Source organism: Rhinatrema bivittatum, chromosome 7 (assembly GCF_901001135.1).
Source record: "Rhinatrema bivittatum chromosome 7, aRhiBiv1.1, whole genome shotgun sequence".
NCBI classification, from domain to species: Eukaryota; Metazoa; Chordata; class Amphibia; order Gymnophiona; family Rhinatrematidae; genus Rhinatrema; species Rhinatrema bivittatum.
In genome coordinates, this window is record NC_042621.1 from 39,614,437 (window position 1) to 39,630,884 (window position 16,448).

Genomic DNA, 16,448 nt, shown 5'->3' on the forward strand with positions numbered 1-16,448 from the left:
AGTACCTCTTCCACCCAGCCCACCTCCCCACAGCATCGCTGGAAATAAGTGCGTGGCTCCTCGTGCTGATGTTTATATACTGCTGGCTCATCAGTAAAATTGACAGGGAGCACTGAATGACAGCGCGATTGGCTACATTCAGTGCATGTCAGAAAAATGTCAGCGCGGATACGCTGCATTCCGGTATCCATGCCGACCTGTCCAACCCTTTCCTGTGAGTCACTGTGACTCACAGGAAAGGGTCAGACAGGTTGGCATGGTTACCGCAGGGGCGCTGCCATTTTGTCGAAATCATAGGTAGCTAGTAGCTAATGGGGGCGAAGAAAAGCGCGCGCCGCTGGGCGCATTGAATTAAACAGATAATACGTTAAATACGTGGGGAGTCGCGATGCGTTTCGCCTCCCCACGTATTTAACGGATAGGACAAAATACGTTGCGGATCGCCAATACGTCGAAAACGGATGCACACCCCTAGTAGAATCCAATTCTTCCTTCAAGAATTGTGCCAGATGATAAAGGACATATGCCTCCTTAATTATGCAATATGGGTACTGTTTGCATTTCTCCCAGCTACCACTATTCTCCATTGATTTCAATCCAGATAACTCACTTGATGCAACTCTATCTGGAAGTTGATGCACTTCAACAGAGTATTTAGAACCAGTCCTTACGCTCCAATGTAAGGACTCCCGGTACTTTCTGATCCTCTGAAAAATTAGGAGGATTGAGATCAATTCTGGATCTGAGAAACCTGAACAAATTTTCTCTGGGAGACATTCAAAATGAGTTCCCTTAGCACCAATGTTCCTTACATACAGATTGGATGTACAGTGCGACCTGAAGGGAGTATATGCTCATATACCCATTCATCCATCCTACTGGTATGACTTTTGCTTCCAGGCGGATTAATCCCACTACCAATAATAGGTGATTCCTTTTTGGCCTGTCGGCAGCTCTGAGAAACTTTACCAAATGCATCATGGTGGTAGTTGCATATTTACAATAACAGGGAATCAAAGTATTCTGGCTACCTGAATGACTGTTTAATCACAGCCTGTCCCAGGAGTCCACCCTAATCTCACTTCAAAAGACAATTCAGCTTCTTCAAAAATTGGGTTTCCTGGTGAATTTTGAGGTCTAATCTAGTACTGACACAACCAATAAAATTCATCTGTACATGAATAGATTCACTACAAGAGCCTGGGGTGAGATGTGATAGAGGTCTACAAAATCATGAAAGGACTTGAACAGGTAAATGTGAAACAGTTATTTACTCTTTCAGATAATATAAGGACTAGGAGGCACGCCCTGAAGTTAGCAAGTAGCACATTTAAAACAAATCGGAGAAAATGCTTTTTCACTCAATGCACAATTAAGCTCTGGAATTTGTTGCCAGAGGATGTGGTTAAGACAGCTAGTATAGTTGAGTTTTAAAAAGATTTGGATAAGTTCCTGGAGGAGAAGTTCATAAACTGCTATTAATCAATAGGGAATAGCCACTGCTTGTTGCTGGCATTAGTACTTATCAGGTAATTGTCACTTGGATTGGCCACTGTTGGAGACAGGATGCTGAGCTTGATAGACTCTTCTGTGACCCCATATGGCATATCTTATTTACCATTGGAACAAAAGAGCACTGTGAGATCAATCATTCACAAATTATTGTCCTCATGTCTGGCCAGGACTCTTGTTTTGGATCATATTGTGGCAGCCATTCATGTAATTTCACTAAGCAGTCCCCATATCTGCCATTTACAGTGGCTACACTATGCAATGTTCCACATTAGGAGTCAACTCAGGAAAAGGATCTGTGTGTCATTGTTGAAATATTTTGCTTAGTGTGCAGCAGCAGCAGCCAAGAAAGCAAATAGAACGCTAGGGATTATTAGAAAGGAATGGAGAATAAAATAGAGAGTATGTCTCTATCGCTCCATGGTACGACATCATCTTGAGTTTTGTGTGCAGTTCTGGGCACCACATCTCAAAGATATAGCAAAATTAGAAAAGGTACAGAGAAGGGTGACCAAAATGATAAAGGGGTTGGAACAATTCCCCTGTGAGGAAAGGCTAAAGAGGTTAGGACTCTTCAGCTTGGAGAAGAGACTGCTAAGGGAAGGTCTATAAAATGAGTGGAATGGATGGAGTAAATGTTAATCAGTTTACTCTTTCAAAAAATACAAAGACCAGGGGATGCACAATGAAGTTATTAGGTAATACATTTAAAACTAATAAAAGAAAATATATATATTTTTTTGCTCAACACATAATTAAGCTCTGGAATTCGTTGCCAGAGGATGTAGTGTAAGATATTAGTGTAGCTTTGTTTAAAAAAATGTTTAGACAAGTTCCTGGAAGAAACATCCATTAACCATTAAGTTAGAGTTGCAGAAATCCACTGATTATTCTTGGGATAAGCAGTTTGGAATCTATCTACCCCTTGGAATCCTGCCAAGTACTTGTGACCTGGCTTGGCTACTGTTGGAAACAGGATACTGGGCTTGATGGACCTTGTGTGTGACTCAGTATGACAAGACTTATGTTCTTAAATCCCACCCCCGCCCCGATCTGCCCTGGTCGCCAAACATTAGGGAGAGAAGCAGAAATGCACACAACTAATAAAAGCCCCTGCAGGCAAAAATAAATGGTAGGGAGAAGAAACCACAGGCCCAGAAATGGCCAGAGCCCAAACAGATTTGCTGTCACCACATCCAATCACTGGCCGCAACTCTCACTACCGTCCCAAGTGAATATGAGACTGCTGGGGGGAGCATGTGTGAATGTGAGACTGCTGGGAATGAAGATAGGAACGTGAAGCTGCTGGGAGGGAAATCTGAACCTGCTGAAGATGAAGGGGAGTCTGGGGGTGAGGAAGTGGAAGACTGCTGGGAACAGAGATAGGGGCTGGGGGACTGGGGAGTGAGACAGTTCGTGATGGGTGTCTGGGGGTAAGAGACTGCTGGGGATAAGGTGGAGGTATGGGGTGGGAAAGTAAGAGTTTGGGATGAGAGGATATATAGGGGATGAATCTCTCAGCCTTATGGCCCTTGTCTGCCCCAGAAGTCTCTCAAACGTTAACACTGGTCTTCCCCACCAGGCTGTCTCTCGCTCTCTCATCATGGGGAGGAGGGGCATTGAGACAGAGACTGCTGGGGAGAAGGGTTGAGGCTTGAGAGAGATTTTAATTCAGGAAACTGACAGGACAGTATGTACATGGGTTTCCAAAGTAATATATACAATGTTTAAAATGAAAGGAATGTGTGAAAAAATGTACATAATAGTGATAGGAAAATAAGAGAAAAAAGAGAGAGAAGAGGGCCCAGAAACCTGCAAAATAAAGAGAAGCAGCAGGACCACGTGGTGAGTGATACTGCTCCCACCCCCAACCCAGCCGGTCTAGCCCAGCACTGTTTTCAGGCGCTTAAATTGCAGACGCTTCCCTGGGCGTCCCTCTTTTGCCGCGATCCTTTCTCCGTCTCTCTCCTCCACTGCAGGGGTTCGCGTGGTCGGCGCAGCCCAGTCGGGGCAAGAGCCCGCTCACCCCTCCCTTCTGTGAGCCAGCAGTGAACAGTGAACCGGGAAAATAAGAGAAAAATAAGAGAAAAAAAAAGAGAGAAGAGGGCCCAGAAACCTGCAAAATAAAGAGAAGCAGCAGGACCACGTGGTGAGTGATACTGCTCCGACCCCCAACCCAGCTGGTCTAGCCCAGCACTGTTTTCAGGCCCTTAAATTGCAGACGCTTCCCGGGGCGTCGCACACCGGGCGTCGTGCGCCCCTTTGTGAGCCTTTGTGAGGATTCAGACGAAAAGCCCTCCTTTCACTACACTACCCCACCACAGCAGTGCTACACGCAACTCGCAACCAACATACTTGTACTCCTCCCGCCTCGGCCTGCATTTGTCCAACTTACATCCTTCTACTTCCAGCACTCATCCAGCTCTCATCCAGATCCTGATTTCATCCATCTACTTCCAGCACTCATCCAGCTCTCATCCAGATCCTGATTTCATCCATCTACTTCCAGCACTCTTCCAGCTCTCAACCATTTAAGTCCAGCTCTCAGCCAGATCCTGATTTCATCCATCTTCCAGCACTCATCCAGATCCTGTTTTCATTCATCTTCCAGCACTCATCCAGCTCTCATCCATTTAAGTCCAGCTCTCATCCAGATCCTGATTTCATCCATCTTCCAGCACTCATCCAGCTCTCATCCAGATCCTGATTTCATCCATCTACTTCCAGCACTCATCCAGCTCTCATCCATTTAAGTCCAGTTCTCATCCAGATCCTGATTTCATCCTGAAAATGCCGTCGCTCCGCTCCTCAGCCCGAGCTTGAAGCTCGGCCTACCGCAACCCGATTAGCCCTATCAGAGGGCGGCTTCAGTGCAGCCAATCAGGGAGAAGCCGGCGGGGATTTAAATTCTGCTCTTCTCAGGCGTCACGCGACAAAAGGGCCTGCCCCTTTGTGCACCCCTTCGTGTGGCCCCTGAGGACAGGCCCCATCACTAACATGACCGACTTCACCTCCTTATCCTTTGCTTCACCAAGATCAAGTCTCCTCCTGGATTCAACACACACCTATTCCAACCTCACCCAGCTCTTCATGTCAGATTCTGCCATAGGCTCACCGTTCAGTGCTTCCGTTTGCCACTTCCTCACCTCAACTCCACCGAATGCAGCCACTAACCTTAACTGGCTCAATTGGCCCATTTACCCACTAAACTCAATATACCTTCTAGGGTCTTCCCCAGACCGCCACCACTTCACCCCTCTCAATCTTGCCAACAACATCTTCACCTCAGCTTGACTACAGTTTCACCTTCCCCCCTCTCCAGCTCAAACATTTAGAATGCATCCAGCCTTCCCAATCCCAATTCTACAGCACTGCCTATCACAGAGAAGAATTCCAACCAGACAAGCACACCGCAACTTAAAACCCCTTACACCTATCCTGATTGCACCGATTACTCAGCTCCTAGGCCTCACCCTATTCACCTTATCTCTATTCAACGCACAATCCCTAACCAAGAAATCTCTAATCTTCAATGACTATCTCACGGATGCTAAGCCGGATATTTGCGCAATAACCGAAACTTGGCTGAAACCTTCAGATACCGCAATAATAAACCTGCTACCGACGCTAACCTATGACATTTCCTCCCTTCCCAGACAGAAAGAGAGGGGAGGTGGAATTCTCCTGGAACCAAAAAAGATCTTAGATTCTCTCAACATCCTGTCCACTCTGATACCAAACTTGAAATCGGCTTTTTCACATCACACCAACTACAAATTCTACTCGTCTATGCCCCCCCGGGCCTCCTAGAAACTGATGCCTCCCCTATTGTTGAAATAACTACATCGCTCCTCAACCTGGACGCCCCAGCAATAATCTTAGGAGACTTCAATCTGCACATGGACAACCCTTCACTCTCTACCAGCTGTCAAACCCTTCTCTTAGCTCTCTCAGCAATGGGATTCACACAAATAGTCAACAAACCTACACATAAAGCTGGTCATACTCTGGACCTGATCTTTGTCAACAAAGGCATAAAGTCGACATCCCTACTGAAGAGTAAGAAGGTACCCTGGTCAGATCACTCCCTGATCTCAACTTCCTTCTCGCTGGAACAAACCATCGCCCCTCACATACCCTCACCTTCCTTTCCTTACAGTAGATCATGCTCCTCTGAAGACCTCAACAATCACTTGGTTCCACACCTTCCCTCCATAGACCTCACGGACCCTAACACTGCTCTCCATTCTTGGAATGTCATCACAGAATCCATAGCTAACATGCTCTGTCCGCTAGCAATAAAAACATCCCACTCAAATGCCTCTAAAAGACAACCCTGGTTCACTAATGACCTGAGAAGGCTTAAACAAAGTTTAAGACAGAAAGAAGCCAAATGGCGTAAAACACCATGCGCTAGCACGCTCTCCGCCTACAAATTTACGCTTCACCTGTACAAGACCTCCACTTCCAAATCAAAAAGGGATTTTTATGCGTCTAAAATTCATAACCTGGTCTTTGACGCTAAAGCCCTATTTGCCTATGTATCTAGCCTCACTCAGGTCGCCCCCCCCAGAATTTCCCAGCAACCAAGCACAATCCAAAGCTGAAGAACTCGCATCATTTTTCCACAACAAAATCATCAGTCTTCCTACCCAACTACCCTCCAAGATCGCCCCCCTACCATCGGCTCTGCAGCCTCCCATCAAAAATATTCACCTCGAAGCTTTCGAACCCATTTCCTCCTCTGAGATTCAAGTTGTTCTAAGAAGAATGAAACCCTCCTCTCACCCGGCGGATCATATCCCCACCAAACTTCTTCTCACAATCCCAGACTCTATCTCCAAAACACTGGCGGACATTAACTGTTCTCTCTCCCACGGTTTCTTCCCAGATGACCTCAAACTGGCATCTCTCAAACCACTCCTAAAAAAACCAAATTTGGACCCAAAAGATCCTAACAACTTCCGCCCAATAGCCAATCTCCCCTTCATTGCTAAGATTATGGAAAGGCTTGTGAACTCCCAACTATCGGACTACATTGAAGACAATAAACTTCTATCCGCCTCGCAATATGGATTCCGTAAAAATCTAGGCACTGAATCCCTCCTTACTTCCCTAACAGACTTCCTCATCCTGGGTCTCGACAAAGGTCAATCTTTTCTGCTGGCCCTTCTGGACCTTTTGGCAGCCTTCGATACCGTCAACCTCATCAACCAGTTAGCTGCCATAGGAGTTTCCGGCTCTGCTCTTGGTTCAAATCGTTTCTCAGCAACAGAGGTTACAAGGTCAAAATCCAGAACAAAGAATCTTCACACCATGACTCATCCGTAGGAGTCCCACAAGGCTCCTCTCTATCCCCGACACTCTTTAACATCTACCTTCTACCATTTTGCTAACTCCTCACCAACCTCAACCTAAAACACTTTCTCTACGCAGATGATATCCAGATCCTGATCCCCATCAAAGGCTCATACTCGAAAACCCATCAAAGGCTCATACTCGAAAACCCTCGACTACTGGGAATCCTGCCACCAAGAAATCAAACGTCTCCTCAATAGCCTAAATCTAGTACTAAACTCCTCCAAGACCGAAATACTACTCATATCTCCAGAGAACAGCAATCTCACCGCTTCTCATCCAACCAACCCACCAACCACACAAGTGAGAAATTTAGGAGTGATAATTGACAACAGGCTGAACTTCAAAGCCCCCATCAACAGAACGACCAAAGACTGCTTCCACAAACTCCAAGTTTTAAAAAGGATAAGACCTCTCTTCCACGCCCAAGATTTCAGAACGATCCTCCAAGCAATTATTTTCTCAAAGTTAGATTACTGTAACACTATCCTACTTGGTCTCCCTTCCTCCTACACCAAACCACTCCAAATGGTACAAAACACAGCAGCCCGTTTACTAACAAACATCAGGAAAAGAGACCATATTTCCCCAATTCTAAAAGACCTTCATTGGTTACCAATTCACTTCAGAATCATCTACAAATCCATATCCTTGATATACAAAATCATCCATCAACACACCACAATTGACCTACAATTTCCTCTCCGCTTACACAACTCCACAAGACCTACCAGAGATGCATACAGAGGATCCCTCCATGTACCCCCTACTAAAACCACTAGTCACATTACCTTAAGAGATCGAGCCCTCTCCACAGCTGGCCCACTGTTATGGAACTCCATCCCTCCCGATCTCAGACAGGAGCCTTGCCCTCCTAACCTTTAGAAAAAGACTCAAGACTTGGCTGTTTATGCAAGCTTTCCCGGACTTAAATTAATGCACCTTGCCATCAACATATCCAACACAGCAGCTGTACCTCTTCACCTTGTATATAATTTAGTCTCTGCTAAACTATCTTTATTTCCTCTGTTCCCAGTTCAATAGTCCTTGTTAATTGTAACTGCTTTCTTCGACACGTTATTTCTGTTTTTGATGTATTTATTGCACCCCTGTTTATTTGTAAACCAGCATGTGATCATTTCATGAATGCCGGTATATAAAAACCTTAAATAAATAAATAAATAGATAGATAGATAGATAGATAGATAAATAAAGTTACAGGTTAAAGAAAGAACAATAAGAAAAGTTTCCTGATTCTGGAGCTGGTTCATATGGTTTCTAGTAAGATTGTTTTTGGCCTAGTGGCAAGATTCAGCGTATTTTGCTACTAAAAATGCTGTTTTTTCTTGGTTTTCTTTTGTACTAGAGGATGGATGCACTTTTGGAATAAAGATGGTATTGTGTTGGATTAGTTTCAGCTGATGTATTTTTAGATACTTTATGATTATTGCACTATACTCTTGTTGTAAACTGCTTTAGTTCTCCTTTGGTGTGAGGAAAGGGGGTATTACAAGTGAATGTTATGTTATCCCAGGAATATATCCTGCTCATTCTTTTGTGGGAAGTTTTTTCATTTTTCTGTCAGTTTTGGGAAGTGTGCATCGCTGATATCTTGGTATTTTGCACAATGCAGGAGGAAATGCATGCTTTTTCTGGTGTTGAACTACAGGCAATCTTGCTTCTTGGAGTTTCCAGTTCATCTTTTGTTTGTATGTTAATATTTGTGGTCGCTTATTCTATGTTTAAAGATTTGTCTGTTTTTTGCATGTGCAACCAAGGGAGGTAATCTGTTAGTGTATTGTGTAGGACTCAGTCCAGTCTGTTCTATTTTCCTTTTGTAACTATTGTAAACTTATTTTGTATATCCCTAAGGGCACAAGCAATTATAATTCTCAGCAAATACTATAGCCCCTATTCAGAAACAGGCCGCTTCAATATCAGGCGCCCAGGTTGGTGCGCTGCCAAACGCATGGTTGGACGCACATTTTGGACATGCTAACTTACACCTGATGCAATACTGGGATCAGCACATCCAAACCAGCAGGGAGCTAATAGCGCTCATCACATGTAGATGGAGCTGCCTGCCCCCCGCCAGCACCCGGTCCTGAGGTGGCGGCTCTGGAGCAGTGAGGCCACCTGACGCTGATGACATCGGAGCGTTGGGGGCCTTAAAAAGGAGGCGTCCTGTGGCGAGGAGCGAGCTGCCTGACCCCTGTCAGCACCTGGTCCTGAGGAGGCGGTTCTGGAGCTCTGAGGCCACCTGATGCTGACGACATCGGAGTGTCGGGGTCCTTAAAAAGGAGGCGTCCTGTGATGTGCCGGACCTTTCTTCCTTTTTACAGGCTTCTGATGACAGCTTCTCTACTAGAGCAACCTTTATAGTTCCTTCCGCATTGACCTCTGATAGAGAGAGAGACTTTTCAAGCAGTATTTTAAGGTTATGGAGTCTCTATTTTGTGGTCACAAAGTTTTTTGGTTTTTTATGATGTTTCTAGAGAGACGTAGATCAGAAGGAAGCAATTTCTTCAGCTAAGAACTCAGCTTATTTCTATTGGTGCCTTGTTTTATTTATATTTCTCCATGTAAATGTATAACAACATAACAGAAAAACAAATTTGTGTTTGTAGACCCAGTTCACTTGGAAACCATTTTAGTAGATCAAATTGCCAGGTAAGTAATAGTTCTAGTAGGTGTGAGAGCAGGCAACTTCACTTTTGGGGACTATGAGTGTGTGTGTTGGGGGTCTAAATGTTTTTCTTTAGAATATACTGATGGATGTATATGTATTGGTAAATATTCCTTTTTTCCTTTTGTTTATTCATGTTCTTTGCATTATGAATTAAACTAATAAAGAATACATTTTAAAAAAATCCCATGTAGATGAAGCTGTGAGCTATTACTCCATGATGCCAAAAATTGCCACATGGCCAAGGTGCCCAATTTAAAGTGGCAAATTTACATCTGCCCGGGAGCTGGCATTAAAGCATGCCATGCTCAAGGGTTCGCCGAAACCCCCCCCCCCCCCCCCCCAAAAAAAAAAATTCTCTGCGATTCCTCTTATTAGTATTGTCACAAGAGGTGGATGTGTGCATGTCCAAAAAAACATGCGCCCAGTTTGGATGCTCGCTTTTTATGCAATGATATTGCATTAGCCTGAAAGTGTGTTAAGTGTTAACACACTATGTAGTGCAGGCCCCATTATTTTCAGTGAGACCTATTCACTAATGTTAACACTTAATGCACTCTTTTGAATAGAGGCCTTTATTTACATAACAGTGTGATGTTTGGGATTATTTTTCAAATGACAGTTAACTGCCAACTAACACAAATTCTTAAATGCTGATGCTGCTGAATTCAAACCAGACCTAGGAGGAAGTGATAGGATTCATTGAACTCTAAAATATTATTAATCAATAAAAGTATAACTACATGGCTCAGACCTGCATGCCTAGTGCCCACCTATGTTAACCTTGGGCCCAGCCAAAAAAATCAGTTCTGGCTATGCCTCTGGGAAAGGGTAATGGTTGCCTGGAATACCCTCTCAGAGGTGGTGGTAAGGACAAAACCAGTAAATGACTTCAAAAGTGCATGGGATAGATACTGTGGATCGCTAAACACTAGATGTTGGAAATGAAAAGAGGGTAGCATGGGGGAGGGGGAGTAACCTGTACAGAGTTGCAGTTACTACCTGATATGTTTAGAGGCTCACAGGACTGCCCCATGAGCTGCCACACTCACCCCAGCCACTGCCAATGTTGGTGGAGGCCGCTACCATCACTGCATGCCACTGTCATCCTGGCCAGGCCGCTGCCTCCCCCCTTAGGTGCGTGTATGTGTGCAAAATATAGACCCCATGGCGGGAAACTCAGAGCGGCACCTCCTGAAGGCATCAGCCCTATAGGGCTATTTAAGCAAAAACCCTGCCTCGCTTCAGCAATGGGTCTCCTGTTTAGAGTAGCGCGGGTTGTTTGTTCCTATGTTCCTAGCTCCTGTTTGCTTCTGCGTTACTGGTTCCTTGTTCCTAAGTTCCTGTCTAGCCTTGCCATACCCAGCCTATCTTGCCCAGTGTCTCTTGTGCGTCTTCATCTATCCTTGGTTTGACTTCCTGATACTGACCTCTTGCTTCAGTCCTGATCACGATTGCCCGACACCTGTACCTAATCTCTTGCCTTGCACCTGACTATACTTGCATGGCGCCTGTCCTGATCCCAGCATGCCCTTAGACTCTTACTCTCTATACCGCACCTGGGATCCACCTGTCCTGCTGGCCACCAGAACCCAAGGGCTCAACCTGTGGGGGAGGTGGCTAGTTTGGGCGAAGCTCCAGCCTGTCCCGCTTCAGGGTGCATTCGCCAGCTGTCAGCATAGGCCGCATAGGTTCACATTTGAGGCAGCATCAACTATGCCACAGCATTAAAGGGCACACACCCGAATGGGTTGTATGGATGGCCTGATAGCTGGTGGTCAGCTCAGTGTGTGGGTCGTGAGTGTTGTTATAACTGCAGGGTTTGCAGTTCAGTCTCTGAACATGTAATGGGTACTAAGAAGTTATGCCACGGTCCAACTACCTCTTGTGTTTTGTAATTTGTTGCATGTGTTATGTAATATCACTGGTGGTTGTATGACCTGCACAGTTTGTATTTTGTTTGGTTTCTTTATTGTAAACCTCTGCTAAAAATGTACAGTAAAAACTATTTTGGAAGAAAAAAGAAGGGGCTCACACCCATGCCAGTCATCCAGTTTGCTGAGGCGATTTCTGTGGACTCGTCCCAGGCATCTGCTATTGCTGGGTTAACTCACCAACTACAACAGCAGCAAGACCAACTGAATAAGATAGCCCGCCCATCCAGCTCCCGTGGCACCCGCTCTGGCACAGCCTTCTACTCTCACACTTCGTTTGCCTCTGCGGTACGAAGAAGATCCCACCAAACGCAGAGGCTTTTTGAATCAATGTCAGATACAATTTGAATTGCAAGCACCTCTCTTTCATTCTGATCATCTTGTTCCATCCTAGCCTGGGCGTCGCCTCTCTGGGAAAGAGACAACCCGCTCCTAGGGGAGCTGAACAACTTCCTTTGAGAATTTCTCTTGATTTTTGATGACCACAGAGCTTCTTCAGATGAGAGAAGTCTCCTAGGCTTTTGGAGAGTATGTGGTTCATTTTCATACACTCACATCTGAACTGCAGTGTGGCAGTGATAGCCTAATAGCTATCTTCAGGCAAGTGCTGTCAGAGGACATCAAAGATGAGCTGGCTGGCTGGGATTTGCCTGATATATTGGAGGGGCTAATCAGTTTAACCATACACCTGGACCTCAGATTCCAAGAACGGCTCGAGAGAGGGGCCTAACTCAGCATCCCATTTGCCTTGCTCCTAGTTTCCAGCACCCAGTGTTTCCAGGTCACCTGAGTTGGGACCAGTACAAGAGGAGTCCATGAAGATAGATCACCTCAAGTTGTCCACTGAGGAGAAGCAGAGGTGCAGATGCCTCAACTTGTTCCTCTATTGTACTTCCCATGGGCATTTCATAAATCACTGCCTAACCAAGCTGGGAAACTCCAGAACCTAGATCTGCATGGGAGAGGTCACCCTAGGTTGATCATGTACCCCTCCACAAATTCTAGTACCAGTACATCTCATTTAGGGACACCCATGTTGATATACAGTCTTCCTCGACACTGGCACTGGAAGCAGCTTAATTCATGAGTCCTTGGTGCATCACCAGTGGTGTAGCGAGTTGGGGGCAGGGGGTCCAAGGCCCCCCCAGGTGCCGAGCTGTAAGGGGTGCTTGGAAGCCTTTTTGTAAATTTTTTCAGCGCCGGGAACTTCTGAAAACTCCAGGATCTGTTGCAGAAGCAGGCCTAGATGAAATTGCTCTCGGACAGGCCCAGCACTACTGGGTGTGCATGTCATACAATTGTATAGAGCAGCACACCTGGGGGAGGGGTCAAGGCGGAAGATGAGGAGGCCCGCAAAGCCACCAGTGGACCCTATCCCACCAGCAGCCATGAAGACGATGAGGTCTGTGGCAAGAAGAGATCACCGGTGGAACCAGTCCCACTGGCAGTTGAAAGAAGAGGGAGCTTGTTCTCCTGCTCCTACACTGTGCCGGCATGCACTTTCCCAAATACGTGCAGCTAGCACATGCTCTATGCTGATCTCACGATGTATAAGATCAGCATAGAGGAAGTGCTACCCATGAAAGATCTGAGTAGCGCAGGGGATGTCATACAATGAACAGCAGCAGAATTTGCTCCATCTGCTCCCTTTCTGAGTGTGTGTGAGTGTGCATGCGTATGAGAGAGAGGGAGCATATGGGTGAGAATGCGTGCATATAAGAGGAAGCATATGTGTGTAAGCCTATGCATAAGAGAGGGGAAGCATGTATATGAGAGCCTCTGTGTATGAGAAAGAGGGAGCTTGTGTGTGAGAGAACATTTGTTTATGAGAGAGAGGGAGCAGGTGCACGCAGGTGTTTGTATGAAAGACAGGGAGCTTGCATGTGTGTGAGAACCTGTGTGAATGAGGGAGAGGAGCATTTATATGAGCATGTGTATACAAGAGAGGAAGCATGTGTGTATGAGAGAGGGAGTGTGCGTGTGTTTGAGCCTATGCATATGAGAGAAAGGGAGCATTTATGTGAGAGCCTCTGTGTATGAGAAAGAGGGAACTTGCATGTGCATAAGAGGGAGAGAGTCATTTCTGTGAGCATGTATACATAAGAGAGATGGAGCATGTGTGTTTGAGAGAGAGGGAGTGTGAGCGTGTGTAACCACCCTATGCATATGAGGGAGCATTTATGTGAGAACGAGTGTAAGAGAGAGGGAGCATGTGCATGTGGGTATATGTATGAGAGGAGTTTGCATGTTTGAGAGGATGGGTGTATGAGAGAGAAGGAGCAGAGTACTAGATGCTTTGTGGTGGCCCAAATGATGACCTACTGGCAGACCTCCACACCTTGCCAATATGAAGACGACTAGAATCACCGGGAGACAGGTGAGTCATATGGCAGGTTGACACAGAGTGAAGGGAAGGGGTATGAATGAGGGATGGGAGGGAAGGGGGTCAGGGTAGTGAGTGACAGAGAGAAGGGAGGGTGTTGAGTAAAGGGAGTGAGTGGGTGGGAGGAGGTGAATGACTGAGGGGGAAGGGTGAGTGACTGGGAGAGAAGTGAGGTGAGAGTGAGGAAAAGGGGGTTGAGTGACTGAGGTGAGTTGAAGGGGAAGGAAAGGGAGGAAGGGGAAGTGAGGAAGTGTGTGATCGTGTGTGTATATGAGAGAGAGACAAGAAAGTTTATGCTCCCTCTTCTCCTGCTCCCCCCTCAACCCCACCTCCCCTCCACTAATCCAGGGCAATCTCAGGATGACTGAAAATCAAAGCTTTCCAGGTATGGCAAGGGAAACTTTTTATCCTTATTGGTTTTAATAATTGGGTGTTATTTGATGTCTGTTTTGAACATTTAATTGATTTTGGGGAAATGTTTAAAGTTGTTTTTATTGTTATTTATTAGATGCTCTGTTTATCATCTGCTTTTGAAAGATTTATTAGTATGGTTTCTATTATGATGGATTTATATTTCTTGATTTTGTTTTATGAGGAATGGTGATGTTTGTTTTTTTGCACTATTGTATTCCATAAGTGTCTGGCTGGAAGGTTTGGGAGGGGAGCAGCAGCACTGCTAGGGACTGGGAAGCCTGGTAGAAGGCTGGGGGGGGGGGGGGGGGGGGGGGAGGGGAGGTGGTGGTGGCAAGAGTGCCGGGGACTGGGGAGCAATACAAATTATTCAGAGTAGTTAAATCACAGGCGGATAGACAAATTGCAGGAGAACCATATGAGACTGAAAGATTGGCATCTAAATGGCAGATGAAATTTAATGTGGACAAGCACAAGAAGATGCATAAAGGCAAAAATAAACATGCTGTAGTTACACAATGTTAGGTTTCATGTTAGGAGTTACCACTCAATAAAAAGATCGGAGTGTCATAGTGGACAATACATTGAAATTGTCAGCTCACTATGCTGCAGTGGTCAAAAAAGCAAACAGAACGTTAGGCATTATATGGAAGGGAATGGTGAATAAAACGAATGTCATAATGCTTCTATATCACTCCACAGCGAGTCCACACTGAGTAGTGTGTTCAATTCTGGTCGCTACATCTCAAAGAAGATACAGAGAAAGGCGACCAAAATGATAAAGGGAATGGAATGGTTTCTCTGAGGAAAGGCTAAAGAAGTTAGGGCTGTTCAGCTTGGAAAAGAGATGGCTGAGGTGGGGGAGAGGGGGATGTGAAAGAGGTCTACAAAATCATGAGAGGACTAAAAGGGGTTAATGTAAATCAGTTGTTTACTCTTTCAGATAATACAAGGACTGGGGGGGAGGGGGTGCATGCCATGAAGTTAGCAATTAGCACATTTAAAACGAATCCTTTTTTTTCCACTCAATGCATAATTAAGCTCTGAATTCATTGCCAGAGGATGTAGTTAAAGCAGTTAGCTTATCTGGGTTTAAAAAACAATTGGACAAGTTCCAGGGGAAAATCCATAAACTGTTATTTGTCCTGTTGACTTAGGAAATAGCCACTGCTTATTACTGGCATTAGTAGAATGGGATCTATTTAGAGGTTCATATTCAGACACAATCTGGATGCAAAGTTAGCCAGATAAACCTATCCAACTAACTTTGGAGGCATATTCAATAGTGAAGATACATTATTAAATATATCCAGCCATCTTAATGGGTTAGCCAGCTAACTTTAGGACAGCAATTTGACCTGACAAGACTTAGCCGGTTAAGTCATCTGCCTAACTGCATATCGGAATTAGCCAGTTAACTTAGCTGGCTAGCTGAACTCCTCTCAGTTATGTTCCCTGAACACCCCTAATTTATCCTTCTAAATTCTAGCCACCTAATTTAAAAGTCTGCTACAATTTAGCCAGACGCATCCAAATATTCATTTTGATGGCTAACATCTGAGTTATTCTCAAATATACAATGGCTAAAAGACCTCACATATTAAACTTTGGAAAAACACCACTCCACTCATGAGGAATTTTTTTTTTTTTTTTTACTAATTATACAAATATTTCTTTATATATCAGGAATCAGTATCAGAGATAAATGTGCCGTTACAATCTCCAGGCTCTTGCCCACAATGGGCTACAACAAGTATCATCAACAGGCACCAGATTTTACTGTTTCCTGTATTGCACTTTATTTAATTTAAATACTATATTTATTTACACGTTCGAATAATAAAAGGACTAGGGGGCATTCCATGAAGTTAGCAAGTAGCACATTTAAGACTAATCAGAGAAAATTATTTTTCACTCAACGTACAATAAAGCTCTGGAATTTGTTGCCAGAGGATATGGTTAGTGCAGTTAGTGTAGCTGGGTTCAAAAAAGGTTTGGATAAGTTCTTGGAGGAGAAGTCCATTAACTGCTATTAATCAAGTTTACTTAGGGAATAGCCACTGCTATTAATTGCATCAGTAGCATGGAATCTTCTTAGTGTTTGGATAATTGCCAGGTTCTTGTGGCATGGTTTGGCCTCTGTTGGAAACAGGATGCTTGGCTT

General features: G+C 44.8%; 1 protein-coding gene across 1 annotated transcript in view; it reads right to left on the bottom strand.

Annotated features, from left to right (window-relative positions):
• The window catches only part of ZFHX3 (zinc finger homeobox 3), an 876,987-nt gene that overhangs the window by 14,494 nt on the left and 846,045 nt on the right, over positions 1 to 16,448 (bottom strand). The gene's annotated exons all lie outside the window — the stretch shown is intronic.